The sequence below is a fragment of the Adiantum capillus-veneris genome, chromosome 15 (genome assembly GCF_014529385.1).
Source record: "Adiantum capillus-veneris isolate H3 chromosome 15, ASM1452938v2, whole genome shotgun sequence".
Lineage (NCBI taxonomy): Eukaryota > Viridiplantae > Streptophyta > Polypodiopsida > Polypodiales > Pteridaceae > Adiantum > Adiantum capillus-veneris.
The window spans coordinates 22065308-22083030 of NC_140945.1; the positions used below are offsets into that span (position 1 = coordinate 22065308).

At 39.2% G+C, this 17723-nt stretch overlaps 1 pseudogene; it reads right to left on the reverse strand.

Moving 5' to 3' along the window:
• Window positions 1–15061: 15061 nt before the first annotated feature.
• LOC147440381 (uncharacterized) lies at window positions 15062–17723 on the reverse strand (annotated as a pseudogene).

The window sequence follows — 17723 nt, forward strand, 5'->3', positions numbered from 1 at the left end:
TTTTAGTAGATTGTTTTCTTGAAAAAGAACACACCGAGAAGCTAGCTTGAGTGCGAGAATGAATCTCCTCGAAGACGAGTGCCCAATTGTCGGCGCCATGCTTCAACACACCGCTGTCGAGAAGCAGCTCTTCCTAGGTTTCCCAGTGGTTTCTATCCGGGCTAGCGCTAGAGTTACCATTAGTAGTGCTGTTATGCTTGTGTTGAACGCGACGAGAAAGAGGATTTAAGGGGGAGGCCATGACAAACACAGGAGAAAGATCAGACAGAGTGAGATGGCTTTTTAAAGAGAGCAAGGTGGTTGCAGGCGTCGTAGGCATGAGGCTGCAAGAGGCATGCACACACTAGCACAACCGCCACTGACGCGTAGTACTATGATGAGAGTTGGCAAAAGCGAGCAAAGATGGCGGCCAAAGCAGAATTGAGCGCCTAGTTTAGCAATATCTCCTTTTAGCTCTAGAGTGATGCCAGAATTAGAGGCAGACAATCGCGCAGTTGTGGACAAGAGAGAGCAATATGATGTAGAGACACCAGCCAGTTGTGCTAAATCTAAGGGCAAGTAATATAAATAGCGCTCAATGATCTGCACGGAAGCGGCTGCTAATTTTGGCCATGGTGCTCATCTGTACGCATGGCAATGATTTATTTAGCTAGTTACGTCCCTGGAAAGTGGGTTGGGAGCTTGCGTAGCTGCTGGACTCCTCAACATACATACATTGAGAAGAACCAGGTCGCGAGACCGTAGACGCTATGAGAAGGTTTATCTTCTTGCTGGCCTGCACTGCTTCCTGCATAGATTCGCAAGGGTTGATTTAGTATGCTTGCGCTCTTGTTTCTCGAATTCAGACTTGACAATGTCAAGGTCATCACTAATAAAATCAACACTAGCGGCACTGCTATCGTCTCCAAAACATCCTTGGATACGAATTAGAGAGTCAATACAACAAGAATTGCTTGCAAAAGCAGGTATTTCCATATCTTCGATGCTTGTATGAGGATGGACTTCGCAAAATAAAAGGGGTTCTTGGTGCTAATTAACAACGTCGATGCATCCGCTTCAGAAACTGCATGGGTGTGGATATGTATGAGAAGGGACGTTGGGTGATGCTCCTACTGGAGTTGACCAAAGCTCTCTGAAGCTCCTCCCGGCATGCAACGAAACAAGCGGCTATTTTTAGGCATTGCAGATATTAGAGAGAAAGGTGCGAAGGTTCTCGCTAGATATGGCAGCATCGATGATGAGATCTGCTGGACGCAAGCTTGAATCAGCTCTGAGGATGTGCACACCTGGTGGGATGCAGATCAGGGGCTTCCAAACTTTTTCCGTACCAGAGCTTTCTTACAACTATGGAGCCTTAGAGCCTTACATCAGTGGCGAGATTATTGAGCTTCACCACAACAAGCACCATAAGACGTATATACCCAACTTCAACACGACACTTGAGAAGCTCCACGATGCTAAGGACCCACAATCCATTGTCACACTTGGTCCCTGAAAGCGTAAGATTTATGCATCTTTACAATGCAGAGTTTTTGTTTTTCTTTTGCTTGTTTTTATGTATCACCTTGTTGCAATTCTCAAAAATTATCTTCCCTGCACAGAGAGCAAAATGATACAATTTAGATGTCTGCTTTCCTACTTAACATGCTAAGTTTGGTAGCATTCAAACAACGAAAAGAAGGCAAAAATCGTGCCCAGAGTATCCGGATTTTAGTTAACCAGTGATCCAATCACTTGATAGAGTAGAGAGACGCCTTTGCTTTTAAACTTTTTGACACTTATCATTGTGTTTATTTTATTTATCCTGGGTTTTGTATGTGCTAATGGAACTGGCTATCTTTTTAAGGTTTGGATTGCATGCTTTTAATGCGGATAATGTTGAAGATTTTTTTGTTTTGATTTGTCTTCAAAATTCAATTTGTCTAATTTGTCTTTGAATTCTCTATTGTTCGTCAAACCAAAGGCTCCTAGATGTTTAAACTTTGTGTTCAGTTTAATAGGCCCACTAACATGTTGTAAATGCTTGGCCTACAATGAGATTGCACATTCTTTCAGCAAGTAAGACTACTATCTGGCTAGATTACAGGGAATTTTGAGCACACTTTCAATAATTGATTGACCTTGTGGCTCCAATTAGACCACCCGTCGAGAATGGCTCTCGAATGCATCTCCATGCTTGGGTGAAGGCAATGTAGGGAACCATACACACCCATCAATGAAACCAACATATTGTACCTAATATCTCTAAACATCAAGATGGGCGCCGGAATTACGTATGGCGGTTGCGAAGTCCTGTATATCGGACCTTCGAATCATTTGTGAATTATCTTGTGCGATGCCAATACGTGGGACTATGGACCCTTGGCAATGCCTATCTGGACACCCAAGCAAGGGCGGTATGGGATGATTCCTTGAGGTATGACACTAAGTCGGAGTAGTTGGAGACTCTGAGGCTCGAGATTGAGCTAGTTAGGCTCTCCAGACGAGTATGTGAACTAGATGTCTATCCTTTATGTTTTATGTGTGAGTGAGTAGATTATTTCATGTCACCAGTGCAAGATGGATCCTTTGGGGAGCAATAATCATTGATATATCGTTTATAATTATCGAGAGGCATTGTGACTTCATTAATCTATGTTTCTCACATCATTAATGAATGTTACCATCAGCATCAACATTTGTTTGCAAGCATTGACCCTTTAAATTCCATGAACATCGTAGTATCCAATAGCAATGTTGGTTGCTCTAGCTTGCATCTACATATAAAAAAATAAAAATAAAAAATTAAATAAGTTCGTGTCATGAACACTTCATTTTATTTACGTTATCAATGGCATAAATATTGAAATAATGTGTCGCTCGTTCATCATACGCCAATGGTTTGATTACATGGTAGCATCATCATCACGAGGCCTTGTGCTATCTGGGTGCCTCAGATCTTGACTATATGGTTGCTAAGTCATCATTTGTGGAGTTTGTCACTTATGCTTGGTCAATTGATAATTCTAGATCATGACTTTACTAATGATTTTGATAATTCTATGTCACGACCTTACTAATAATTTTCTTGATGATGTGATATATTATCTCCCATTACTGATAAAGTTTATGTGTGCTTGGGATCATGGTGTCAAGCTCGATGCTATGCTTGTTATCATCGTATTTCACCCTTATAATCGATATTAGGGCCTCAATATTTCATGGCACTATGTTTGTTATTGTCTCATTGCTCCCTCGTCGTCATGGTGATATGGTTCTTATTGTCATATTGCACCCTCGCTGACATGGTGCTATGGTTGTTATCTTATATTGCACCCTCGCCATCATTGGTGCTATGGTTGTTATCGTCTCATTGCTCCCTCGTCGTCATGGTGATATGGTTCTTATTGTCATATTGCACCCTCGCTGACATGGTGCTATGGTTGTTATCTCATATTGCACCCTCGCCATCATTGGTGCTATGGTTGTTATCGTCTCATTTGCTCCCTCGTCCTCATGGTGCTATGGTTGATATCATCATATTGCACCCTCATTGCCATGGTGCTATGGTTTTTATCTCATATGGAACCCTCGTCATCATTGGTGCTATGGTTGTTATTGCCATATTGCACCCTCGTCTCGTCATGGTGCTATGTTTTTTATCATCTCATTGCACCCTCGTCGTCATTGGTTCTATGGTTGTTATCCTCTTATTGCACCCTCGTTATCATTGGTGCTATGGTTCTTATCATTCTCATCATCAGGGACTTGGCAGCTCTGACTATGCACTACTAGTGTTTCATAGCTTTTATGTACGACTTTGTATATACATGTGTGCACATGTGACTGCATCGACATTACGTTTATTTCTCTATCGTCTCTAGAGCAATGTCGGGAACCGTCTCTAAGGACAATATGATGTGATTATTTTTAACCTTCACGTCTTGATATGTTTCTTGAATTACTATTGTTAACAGGATACAAACCACATCAAACAGCATATATGAGGAATCAAAGACGCTAAAGCTCCTGCAATTCAAACCTTAACTTTGTGTTGATTAGAATTTTTATGAGCCTTTATGGTCATTTTTGTGTATTATGGAGTGATGTAGCTCCTTTGAACTTTGTAAATATACATTTGAAATATTTTAATAATAGTGGGTGTATATAGAGCTGTGGGTTTTTCCCTTGAGCCCCCAAGGGTTTTTTTATCCACAGGTAGGGACCTTCATTTGAGTGGGGCTGTTGAGATATATATAGTATCTCTATATATAGCACCCTGGTCCCCTCTATATAAACTCATCTTGTGTGATCAGTTGACACACTTTGGGGTTTGCATATCTGGAGTCGGCTTGCTCTCTCTCTCTCTCTCCCTCTCTCCTCTCTTGTCTCAGTTTTCCCTTCCTGGTCAACAAACACCATGTCTATGACAGAAGCCCTTGGTAGCAAGTCGTGCATTGTGCTTACTCAAAGAACCATCATATTTGTACTTGGTATAATTGTACACCCATTCGACACCAAACACCCTTTGTTTGGTAGGCAGAAGAGACAACTCCCACATATTGATCTTCTTGATGTAGTCAAGCTCCTTCTACATGGAAAACTTTTACTTTGGTTTTGAAACCCCCTCCTTAATTCTCAAAGCATCTTTTCCCTTGACCATTGTAGACATCAAATAAAATTTCTCCACCCTAGTGTAAATCAGTCAATCCTCAAAGAGCAGTCTTGGAGGTCTCACGTCTAGCAACATAGAAAATGATTACTGATTTTGATTGCTTTAAATATAGCAAAGCCCAAAGATCTTGCTTCATATTTGGCTTGGTAATTCTTTGCATGAATGAGCTAAAAACTCTGGTCGAGAGACTAACTACATCATATTGGTTGTTGAGTACCTAAATAAGAGAACCAAGCATAAGCAAAAGCACAAAGAAAATCATTGTTCTCATGTTGCTTGGAAAAGAGCTTACCTCTTGAAAAAGCTCAAATAAAAGGAAAGAGCATAACCTTTCTCTCGTATGATAAAAAAATTTGGAATACATATAAGGATTTTACTCTCATCCTTCAATTTGATGCTAATATTGGTGATGAGAAATTTATGGAATCTTCAAAGCTTTTCCATGCTTCTATGTACCTCTAGAACATAGCTCTATAATGGTGGATAGTTTCTAAATCCAAGAAAGAGGCTCCAAAAACCTTTAAAGAATATAGAATTGATATTATAAATTGATTCAAAAAAGCGAGGTCAAGGATATGTTCTTCCTACTGAAGAACCTCAAACAAGGTAGCAAGTGCAAGAATTTTTTGAATGGTCATCATTCTTACAAGGTAGCAAGTGCAAGAATTTTTTGAATACTCATCATTCTTACAAACCTTGTGCAAATATCTTGTGGTAGTCCACACCATGTCTATGAAAGAAGCCCTTGGTAGTGAGTCATGCCTTGTACTTATTTTAAGAACCATTAAAATTTGTACTAGGTCTTGTAGACCCATCCAAAATCAATCACCTTTTTGTTTGTAGGCAGAGAAGCCAAATCCCAAGTATTGATCTTCTTGATGTGTCAAGATCTTTCTACATGACCAACTTTTAGTTCTGTTGTAAAAACACCTCATGTATTGTCAAAGGATTTTTTTCCTTGGCCCCATCTCTCACATTAAGTTGAAATTGTTGAGAATAGTGTGTTGTATCAGGATCAGGCCAATCTGGTGTAAATCTAAAGATACTACCTTGCAAAGTCTCCAATAGCCACTTCAATGAATTTTTAGACTTGTCACAGCTAGAAGAGGGAGTTATTGGTACACTTTGATCTACCTTTGCACTAAAGTCATGTGCACAACATGAAATGGGTGCATTCTTCTCCAGTGCCTCAAGGATAGGAATTGAAGGAGGGGTTTCATTGATCTCAAGAATAACATCATCATTGACATCTTCAAGTAAAAAAAATCAAAGGTTTTCATGGAAGATTTAGCAAAAAAGTCCCCCACTAAAGGAATATGCTTGTGGAAGATGAAATCAAGGCTCGCGTGACAACATCCTTCCTCATTAGATCCTATAGTTGATATCCCTTAAAATTTCTATTGTAGCTGAGGAGGAACATTCGATTGGACTTGATCCAGTCAAAATTCTCCCTTAGCTTCTTAATCTTGTGGATGTATGAATCACCCCCCAATATCTAAAATCGAGTTGGAGATTGGTTTGTGTAAACTCTCATCACAATTTCCTGCACCCACAAAGACTTCAAATTTTTTTGATCCTCAAGCATGGTTTGCACCATCTCAACCATTGTCACATTCCTCCTATCGACACCCCCATTCTATGAGGGAGATTTTGTATTTGCAATGTCCCACTTGATTCCATGGTGCACAACAAAGTTGATGAACTCTTTAAGGGTAAATTTACACTCTTTGTCTAGTTGAATTCTTTTCAACGCTTCATTGGTCTTCTTCTCCACAAGATCACACCAACTCTTTAAAAGATTAATTGTGCGCCTCTGCTTGTGCTACAGAAATATACCCAAGTCAAGCGACTAAGATCATTTACCAACAACATGAAGTAAAGAGCTTCCCGTCAAGGATGGCTTTTGCATAGGTCCTCAAAGGCTGATGTGAACCAACTCCAAAACCATAGCAGCTCAAAGCATAGAGTGATTCTAAATAGCCTCTTTATGTTGCTTCCCATAAATACAAGTATTTTTTTCCTGCTTACTTCCAACATCTGGTAAGCCTCCAATTATTTTTTTACAAAAGGAATTTAAATTTCCAAACATGTAATGTAATGAATCACCTCTCAAAGTGTAGGCTAGTCACTAAAGAATGAGCATGGAGCCCCTGGAGAGCATTCTCCAATATGGTTCCCCCTCTGATCTGCTTGTTGGAGTCTTGATCTAGAATAACGGACCTGCATGCCTAGCTTTCATTCCTTGTGCCTTAACATAAGTCAAATTAAAAAACACACTTTGGGGCATAAATAACCTCAGAGGTTTGCATACAACCTCTGCCATCTGCAATAAAATGTATGCATCTCCCTTATTGAATAGCAAATAGCCTACTTGGGGCAAAAGAGTGATGACACAAAAAGCTTAAGCAAACCATTATGGACTCCAAAATAATTTATGGAACCAAGATGGGATTAAATTATTTCAAAATGCCTCTAAAACTGAGGTTGAGGTTGGTTGACATAGATTACAAAAAAGGAAAATGGATTGGTTACAGTTGAAAGTCACCAAGGTAATTGAGCCTCATCTTCAAATTGAAAGGATTCCAAAGGCGAATCATCTTTGAGGAGACAAAAATGTTTATAAGCATAAGCACAAAAAGAACTATTTCTCTCATGTTGCTTGGAAAGGAAAGAGCATAATCTTTCCCTCCTATGATGGAAGTTTTTGCAATACAGATAAGGTTTTTAGTCTCATCCCTCAATTTGATGTTGATATTGATGGTGAAAAATTTATGGAATCTTCAGAGCTTTGCCATGTGTCTATATATCTCTAGAATATAGCTCTCTAAGGAAAGATATGTCCAAATACAAGGGCAAAAACCATGAAAGAATGTAGAATTGATATTATGAAGCGTTTTCTTTCAAGTGAGGTCAGGCACGATGTTCGTACTACATGAAGAAGCCTCAAACAAGGTAGCAAGTACATTTCTGTTCCAATGGTCATCATTGTAACAATCCATGTACAAAGGTCTTGCCGTTGTCGACACCATGTCTATGACAAAAGCACTTGGTAGCGAGTCGTGCCTTGTGCTTATTCAAAGAACCATCAAATTTGTACTTGGTATAATTGTACACCTATTCGACACCAAACACCTTTTGTTTAGTAGGCAAAAGAGACAACTCCCATGTATTAATCTTCTTAATTGATGTAGTCAAGCTCCTTCTACATGGAAAACTTTCACTTTGGTTGTGAAACCCCCTCCTTAATTGTCAAAGGATCTTTTCCCTTGACCATTGTAGAAATCAAATAAAATTTCTCCCCCCTAGTCTAAATCACTCAATCCTCAAAGAACAGTCTTGGAGGTTTCACCTCAGGCAACATAGAAAATAATTATTGAATTTGATTGCTTTAAATATAGCAAAGCCCCAGGACCTTGCTTCCTATTTGGCTTGGTGATTCTTTGCATGAATGAGCTAAAAACTCCAGTCGAGAGAATAGGTACATCAAATTGGCTATTGAGTACCTAAATAAGAGAACCAACCAGTTTCTAGGAACTTGTAGCATCTACTACATATGACCCCCATTTGAGGGGTCATATTGTGATAGCTTCTAGTTGGGATCCTAGAAGATGAGATAAGCTTACACTCATTCATACCAAATAGTTTCAGCATATCTTGGAAATAGCATTGATGAGAGAAAGAATCCCCCTTTGTATTTTATATCTCCAATCCTGGAGAGTAGTGAAGCAAGAGAACATCTATATATCATCTCAAACTCCTTAGCCAAGATCTCCATATTACTCTTGATGTCTTCAACATGGTTAGCTGTAATCACAAGATCTTCCACATAGAGGATAAGGAGAGTCATCAATCCTCCCTCATAATGTTTGAAGAAGCATAAGCACAAAGAAAATCATTGTTCTCATGTTACTTGGAAAACAGCTTACCACTTGAAAAAGCTCAAAAAAAAAAAGGAAAGAGCATAACCTTTCTCTCCTATGATGGAAATGTTTTCAATCCATATAAGGTTTTTACTCTAATCCTTCAATTTGATGCTAATATTGATGAGAAATTTATGGAATCTTCAAAGCTTTTCCATGTTTCTATGTACCTCTCGGATATAGCTCTATTATGGTGGATAATTATTAAATCCAAGGAAGAGGCTCCAAAAACCTTAAAAGAATGTAGAATTGATATTATGAATTGATTCTTTCAAGCGAGGTCAAGGATGATGTTCTTCCTACATGAAGAAGCTTCAAACAAGGTAGCAAGTGCAAGAACGTTTTGAATGGTCATTATTCTTACAACCTTGTGCAAATATCTTGTTGTAATCCACACCATGTCTATGAAAGAAGACCTTGGTAGTGAGTCATGCCTTGTGCTTATTTAAAGAAGCATAAGAATTTGTACTTGGTCTTGTAGACCCTGTTAAAACGAGTCACCTTTCGTTTGATAGGCAGAGGAGCCAACTCCCAAGTATTGATCTTCTTGATGTGTCAAGCTCTTTCTACATGACCAACTTTTAGTTTTGTTCTAAAAGCGCCTCTTGAATTTTCAAAGGATATTTTTCCTTCGTCCCATCTCTCATAGTAATTTGACATTGTTGAGAACATTGTGTTGTATAAGGAGCATGCCAATCTAGTGTAAATCTAAAGATACTACCTTGCAAAGTCTTCAATAGCCACTTCAATGACTTGTTAGACTTGTCACAGCTAGAAGAGGGAGTTATTGGTACACTTTGATCTAACCACTAAGGTGAGAAAACTTTATCATGTGCACAACATGAAATGGGTACATTCTTCTCCTGTGCCTCAGGGATAGGATTTGAAGGAGGGGTTTCATTGATGTCGATGACGCCTCAAGTCTCCATCGCCATCTAAAGCTTTTGCTCAGTTTCTCCTTGCCTCTTCTTTGAGTGGAGGTAAACTTACCTCCAATTTCTTGCAAGAGTTCACCAAAAATGTAAGCTTTTTCTACCATTAGAGTTTCCCCTTATTTTTGTATAGCGAAGAAAGTTGGAGCTTTTAACCTTTTGTTTTGTTTGTTCTCCAAGAAACTCCATATTAATATATTTTTTACCTTTCTCTAAGGTGACAACATCCAATTATTTTTCTCATTTGTTTTACTTAATTTTCATTTGACAAGAATTAGGGAGCCCTACATGAATTATGGCTTGCCTTCTAGGCAAGTTTCACATCAAGTTCCCATTACTTATACCAACTCACAATTTGGCTATATATTCATTCTTTGTCTCACTTACATAGCTTTTCATTGTGCTCTAGATGCTCATGCCCAACTTTACTCATTCGTTCTTTGAGTGCACTCATATCCACATTCCTCAGCTTCATCCTTAAGTTGAAAACATGTGAGATGATTTTTAACCTCACGTTTCTTCTTGAGATTATAGGTCTCTATAAGAATAGCTTGTAGAGATCCATTTACATTGCAAATGCACACATATCTTGGCCTTTCTTTCTTAAGATATCTAGTTGTAAAGAGACTAAGTATTTCATGATCCTTGCTTCCATTGACAATACATGATGTGGAACCTCCAATGTTTGGGGCTTTAGATTGTTTTCTGTCACAAGGTACCATGCCCATTACTTACCTGAAAGAGGAGAAATTTTGTGCCTTAAAATGTTTTTGCAAAAATGCCTTAAATTGCTCAAATTGCGTGTGTATTTACTATATCCAAATGAAACATCTTCAAGTTTTTCACATTGAAAGGGACAATTTAACTTGCTACAAACAATCCTACATGCTAAAGAATTAGACCACAAACTAACAAGATGTTTTTATTTTTAATCCCGACGTCATTTGCAAAGGGACCAAGAATTAATTACATCACTCAAAATATTCATTTCTTTAATTCATCCAAATGAAATATCTATGAGTTTGTAACGCTATAAGAAAGAATGTAAATCTTTGTAAACCATCCAATTAGATCAAGAAGCTGAACACAATCTAAGACGAAAGTAAAATATGCCCAATATACTTCAATAATTAGTTTCTCTACTCTGCTACTCATAGAACAATTCTTTTATTTAATCCCAAAAAGACAAAATGTACAGGGCAAAGGCTCAACCTCAAGCTCTTGAAAGGTCTAAAATAGCTAACTCAACATTGCAAGGAGAACAACCCTTTTCACTACCTCCAAGTGAGACCATATTACAATTTACACCTTAACGTATAGTATCAACTAATAGATGGATCCTACATAGCACATAGAATAAAAAGTGGTTTGAGTGAAGAATATAATGTATTATAAGCCTTTAGTAAAGTATATATAATTATTTCTAACATTTTCATGTGGCCTAGAAAGGCATATAAACACCCCGCACCCAAAGTGGTGAGGCGGTCCAGGGCGGGCAACAAAAGAGGCAACCTCTAAACACACCTCAAGGCTCCCATGTTTCTCAATTGGGGCTTGGGTAACCACAAACAAGAGAAACCACAACAAACCCAACAACCAACAGCAAGTGAAGAGAACTAGGACGCCAAAGAGGAGAATCCATGAACAATACAAGTGAGAATGAAGGGTATACTAACACTAATACCAATGCTAAAAATACACACACCAAACACCTAGACAAAGAGAGAGATTTCTGCAAGAATTAAGCTTCAATTTAAATGATTGATGTGGGTGTATAAACAGCTTGCAGGAGAGTCAAGAGGCATAATTAAGCTTGATGATTCTGCGATCTACAAACTATCTTAGGGTTATGGGAACCCTCTTACCATACAACCCTCTTATAATCTTTTCGCAAGCAACAAAACAAACCCAAGAGCTCGAGTCACATACAAACTATTACTACAAAATAATCTCAAAATGAAAACGTGCCACCTTAAATCAAACAAGAGGAGATTGCCAAGCGTGAGTTGGAGAGACTCAAAAGAGATTTGAACCGTGGTTGTACCCAACTTATTAATTCAATTGATGTGCAAGAGTAGGTAAAACTTTCATTGGAAGTTAGGAATCACTCACTCCCTTACAATGCTACAACTAGCTCAAAGAAGCTTTCTTATACACCACAAGTAATGGTGTATAGAGAGCTCACTCTCTCTACCTACAACTAAGATGGAGAATGGTACGCTCAAATAGTGAGCAAAAGTGCAAAGATCGCCCATTTACAAAGGGAAAAGGGTTCTATTTATAGGTGACAGGAGGCCTTATTAGGATTATCTCTTGATTAACATTTACATAGAAAACCCTGTTTATGAAATTTTTTATATGTTCTTATGAGAGTGGGACTCTCTTGTCTCTCGAGTCACATGGATGTGGGCTCAAGAGGAGAGAATTATTGAGGTAAAATAGAGAAGATTCTAGAGAGGTAAGTGATTTTTGTGTGAGTTTTCCTACTCCAAGATAGAGTAGAGTGGGTGCAATTTACAAGAAAGGGTTAGCAGTTAATGTCAGTAATCACTAGAAAAAGTTAGCAATATAGTTACAACGGGTAGAACAACTTTAAGGATGAGAAAAGAGGGGTGGATGAGATGGGTGTACCCTTGAGATGGTGAATCCTTGAGGAATCTTGGACTCATCATTGCGTAGATTGTCAAAATTGAACGCCACTCTCCTCCTTCTTCTTTTCACGGCGCTACCATAGTCGAATCACCACAAAGAGAATGAGAGTTTTGTTAATTAAAAAACCCCTATTTTGCAAGAAGTAAGTACGGTTAGGTTGTGGATTTTTTATGCATTCTTGGGGTAGAGTAAAATTGTAATATTGGATTAATAGAGAGAGATATGGATATGACCGGAGATGGTGGATGTAGGTAGCGCTTCGAAAGAGAGCTACGGGTGTGAGAGGGGAGGCTAATGGTGAAAAGAGTGAGAGAAAACCATGGAAGTTGCAGGTTCGAGTAAGGAATAGAGAGAAATGAGTATGTGTGTGTGTGGGGAAGTAGGAAAGGAGGTGAGAGAAGACTACGGGTGACTTGTGACATTGTGAGAAAAGTGGGCAAACTCGGGTCCACACAAAAATTCCTCTCTCAGCGGTGGTAGCTCGAAAAACTATCAAAATTTTTGAGATGATTATTCAGCTCTTGATACACATTTTGTCTTTTAGAGACTGCTTCAAATTTGGAGTGGAGATAGATATAAAAAATCCCACAAAAATCTATATTTTTTATCCCAAAAAAGTCTTCAGTGGACCCCCTTTTGTTGAATTCTCATAAGGCCCCAAAGGTGAGCCCCTCTTTGCATGAGAGCATGACCTAATAGATTTCTACAGGCTTGAAAACATGCATGGTTGTGGATTATTCACAAATATAATATATGGATATTTTGGAAAAAATACAGATTAATATATAATTAATTCATGGAATCTAGAATAGTGTTAGCTCTATATACAAAAAATAATTATATGAAAATATAGGGAATCAAATGAGGAGGGTCTTGATTTGTCTTTATTGATGTATATCTATTTACAGGAGATAAGAAAAAATAAATGTAGAAAATAGGAGTTCGAAAGGCAATGACTAATGGTGAAAGGTATTTTTTTGAGGTTTTTCCTTGGATGGATTTACACTAAAAATAAAAAAAGCTTTCATGAAATGATTTTTTATAGAATACATGGTAAGAAATATTACGATAATGGTGAGTAAATGTACATAGCATACTTAGGTAAATAACACACACATAGGCAAAAATATTTAAATAAATATAATAAAAAATTTAAATATTTAGGTTTTATATACAATGAAATACTTACACACAAATGGACCGTACTATATTTTTATTTTTTATTTTTATTTATTATTTTGGTTCAACTAGCCCGATTGCTAGATAGCTGAAGTTTTTAAGGAGATATGGAGAAAGTCTCCTAACTCACACACACCTATGATAGGGTGAGGTAGCTCACTATAGCAATTAGAGGAAGCCAAAAAACGGCTATCAGTGGTACCGGAGCTTGATAAAGAACTACCAAATTGGTCATTGGAGAGTGGATGATGTGTTGTAAAGAAGTACACAGTGGCTAGGAAAGCACAGGCTTCAGACTGTGAAGTTCGGAGCAAAGTCAAGCGAATCCTATAGTCTTTGAAGAATAAGATTCACGCTCCGAAAGAGCTGAATTCTAGCGATCACAGTCTCATTGAATGGCCAAGATCAACAAAAAACTCTTTTGTGTATCATGATTTGGTGTAGCGTCGCTCCCAATTGTAGAATTACAGTACTATTTGTCTATATTAAAAATCCTAACTCTACACTTCAATTCCTTGTTGTTGAGACCTTAACACCTCATTAGATAGGCCCTAAATGGTGGCCTCGATCACAATCTTGAACATGGGGTGGAAACAGAATGTGACTAACGTACTAACACCTCCTACTAGAATTCTTGTATCTCCCTCATTAAATGTCCAAAATAGCTCATTTTTTGCTCTACAAAAACCTCCCCTAGCTGTTTGTGGCTATTTTCGACCATATTATGGATATTTTTAGCCCAAAAGGATGTCCTTTCTAATCTATGTAACAAGCCCAAACAAAGTAGGAAAAATCTGAAAATTTGTGGAAATGTTTGCTTGGACTCAAATTACATGATGAACCTCTATTTTGAACTTGTCAATCACTTTGGATAGACCTTTTATGGCTACACATGAAACCTATTATTTTTGGTCGACATTGCTATAATGGACTTTCTAGGTAAGACGAGCATGCCACTTCAAAACATTTGACATTTATACATTTTGAAAGAAAGTTAGGAAATTTTTGAAGTGCTAAAACACGCATCAATGCCATGTCGACCAAGGGGCCTTGCCTCCCTAGTAAGGCAGGTAGACGACTACAACCATGGCAACCATTTTCACATATATGACACTATGTACACTGTAGAATTTGGTCCCGAATAAAAAAAATGCATAGAAAGTGAGGGGAAAATTTAAATTTCACATTGTAAATGTGCCACAACACAACAGTTTGTGCTTAGGGTGCAAGCCATGAACCCTAGCGGTGGTTGAGCTAGGGTGGGAAAAGAGGAAAGTGCTACATAGTAAGGCATTGAGGTGTTATCCTTGTATGATACATAGTGTGATGATGCCTTGTGAACCCTCTATCCCTTTTCAGATGGGTGGTGATGCGCCACTCCTTACCTCCTTTGTCCCGACCCATGGTAGAGTAAGTGGTAGTGTGTGGTTGCATAATACCTATTATCCATGTCTACTTTGCTGGTAGAAAATTTCACCTAAGGAATCATTTGAGTGTGTGTATGAGTTATGTGATCAAGTTTATATGCTCTATACTTCGTCCTCAAAACAAGACATGTTCAACTAAAACATACAACAAGATCATTGAATACATTTAACAACCCCCCCCCCCCCCCCCCCCCCTTTTCTCTCTCTCTTCTCATACTCACAGACACACCCAAACGAGCAGAATAGACATGAACACCGACTATTTGAGATATTGAAATCTTGTCCCACTATTAGTATTTAAGTATTTTTGACCATTACAAAATGAAGTTAAACATCCAACCTAGATACTCCACGACATTTGGAGGTGCCTTTTGCAAAGTGAGAACTCCTCCTAAAAACATGTTGAAAACACAACAAAATCGTCATTGGTCTCTCAAAAACATCTTTTATTCTAAGGAAAAGAAAAACTTTTATTGCAGACCCGAATTAAGGCTTACCTTCTTATGTGCGCCACAAACTTGTTTGGATCCATTGTACGCCTTAGCTCCAGCTCGTTGTCGTATTCTGAGGCCTGCGTGGACACATGTGAGAGGGCTTGCTACTGACACTTTGTTTCCGTAGAAATAGCATACATTGTTACCTTAAAATTAAGTAATTTAGTTTGTTTGGCGGCTTTGCCTTCATAAAATTTGAGTACAGCACGGTCATGGGCTCGAGCTGCTTCATCTTCTGTGTCAAAGATGCCTATATTTAAAAAAACAACATATTTAGTTTGTTTGCAGTCTTTATATATTATTTAGAGAAGCGTGCAAGAAGTTGAAAGTGCCTCATACCCAGGTAAACTGATGCATGAGCGTGAGGAGGTTGAAATTGATCACCGACAGCCGAGGAGCAGATTAGTAGGACAAGCAAAAGGCACAAAAATTAGGTGTAATATAGGGCCAATAATTTAATGGGAGGCAATACTTAGGATAGTGTTAATTACTTTGTTTGCCCTTCTTCGTCTTCTTCGACTCCTTGCTAATGCTTTCGCTGTTGCTGTTGGTAATCTCGGGGCCAGCTGCTTGTGCTGCATCTTCCTCATCAGGCGAGTAGTTTTGTAGCAGCTCCTTCGGCACCCACAGGGAGGCTTCAAATCTTTCTGTCAAGGGCTGCCTGCAAAATGGAAGACGAAAACGAACTGTTTAGTAAGGATTAATGAATTCGGTCGAGCCCAGAACAATATTATAAGTTACCGATGTACTCCCGCCAAGCGCCGCTTCTTCTCCCCGGTTCTTGCGGCAGGAATGGCAATTGATTCGACGGCGAGAGGTGGGGCAGTCAATCGCGAACTTTCGCCAGCAGCTGGTAATTCCTCCTCCTCCGACGCCTCAATTTTGTTGGCATTAGGCTCAACGTTGTCGCCGACAGCAACTGGCACCTGGAACACAAAATGCCCACATACAAGTTATACGTCATGCAATACATTATCCATCAGCCAAAGGTTATGCTTAATCTTTCTATCATGAGCGTTTAATTACGGCAGGAGCTGATCCTGTAGTTAAATTGCCTAATCGAGCTTAATTACCGTGGGAATTTGTTTTCCCATTTGAAAATTCTGATCGAAAAACGAGGTCAGGGTCTCGGCCTGCAAGCGGATTGGCTGATTCAAATTATTACTACTATTATCATCGTTGACAATTTTAGCGAGCCTTATAATGATATTTTCTGACCTGTGCCTGCATGTGATCAGGTCTTACAGAATATATGCGATCACTGGCCACATGCACATCCAGAGGCTGCAGCGGACCGTACGCGTCTGAATGTCTGTAAACTTGGCGCAAACTTGGCATGTCTGCAAACCTGGCGCTGAAGCTGGATGATGCTGCAGGCCAGAGCTGGTTTGAAATTTCATTACTAATGAGCCCATCGACACTATTCACCACGCCATATTCATTTGGATTGAAATTAGCAGGGCGGGTAGCTGCATTCTCCACATTAATCTGTCCCACATCATGCATATTCTCTATGTCTGCAAACTTGCGCGCTTCCGTCCTTTCCCCTCTTCATCCGCATCATCATAATCATCATGCGACTTCTGCCCCAATGACGTGTCCACAATGACGTGTCCACAATGCAGCGCCTGTTGATCCTGTAGCCCCTGTAAATGATCAGCATTCATGGTATAATGATCATGCCTTAATTCGGCTACTGCACTAGCTCCAATCTGAGGCACCAGGAGTTGCTGGTGATCTGCACCCTGCAGCAGATTAGCATTTGCATGATGAACTGGATAAACGTGATTCGAGTCTGGGGAGTGCGTTGAATATTGGGCTACACTAATTTCGAGCTCAGGCAGGTGCTGCTCAGGATAATTTGTACTGCTCATCTGCGCCAGGTCTGGGGGGTATTGAGAAATTAATCCGGCTACGGTGCCCCCATACTGATCAGCCTGCACCTCAAGCTCATCTGGTAATCCGACAACACTTCCAAGCTGATGCAGCTGATGCTCGTAATTATATGACCCCTGCAGATCAATACCATTTGCATAATATTGATTATGTAAGTCAAAATCTGGGTAGTGCGTTAATCTCGGCGCTAGATCATCACTAACTCGAAGCCGATCAAGGTTCTGGTCATGGTATGGATACTGCGTTAATGCGGCATAGTCCTGTGTTGATTGAGGCAGCTGCTGAATATAATCGTCCTGTAACCCCGGCAAATTTCCAAAAAGTATATGTAGGTCGCCCTCAGTAAGAACTTCATCGTGATCATCTAATTGAGTTGTACAACTGAAGCTGTGAATAGCCGGAGCCTCGTCACGCAGCAACTGATCCTCCATCAAGCTCGATGCAGGTACTGCATTATTAATTAGAGATATGTCTTGATCAGCGTTAATTAGACCTCCATTCTGATTAGTATCATTCTGATTAATCTGCGTTTTATTCGTCAGGCCGTTGTTGACACTGGATCGATCCAT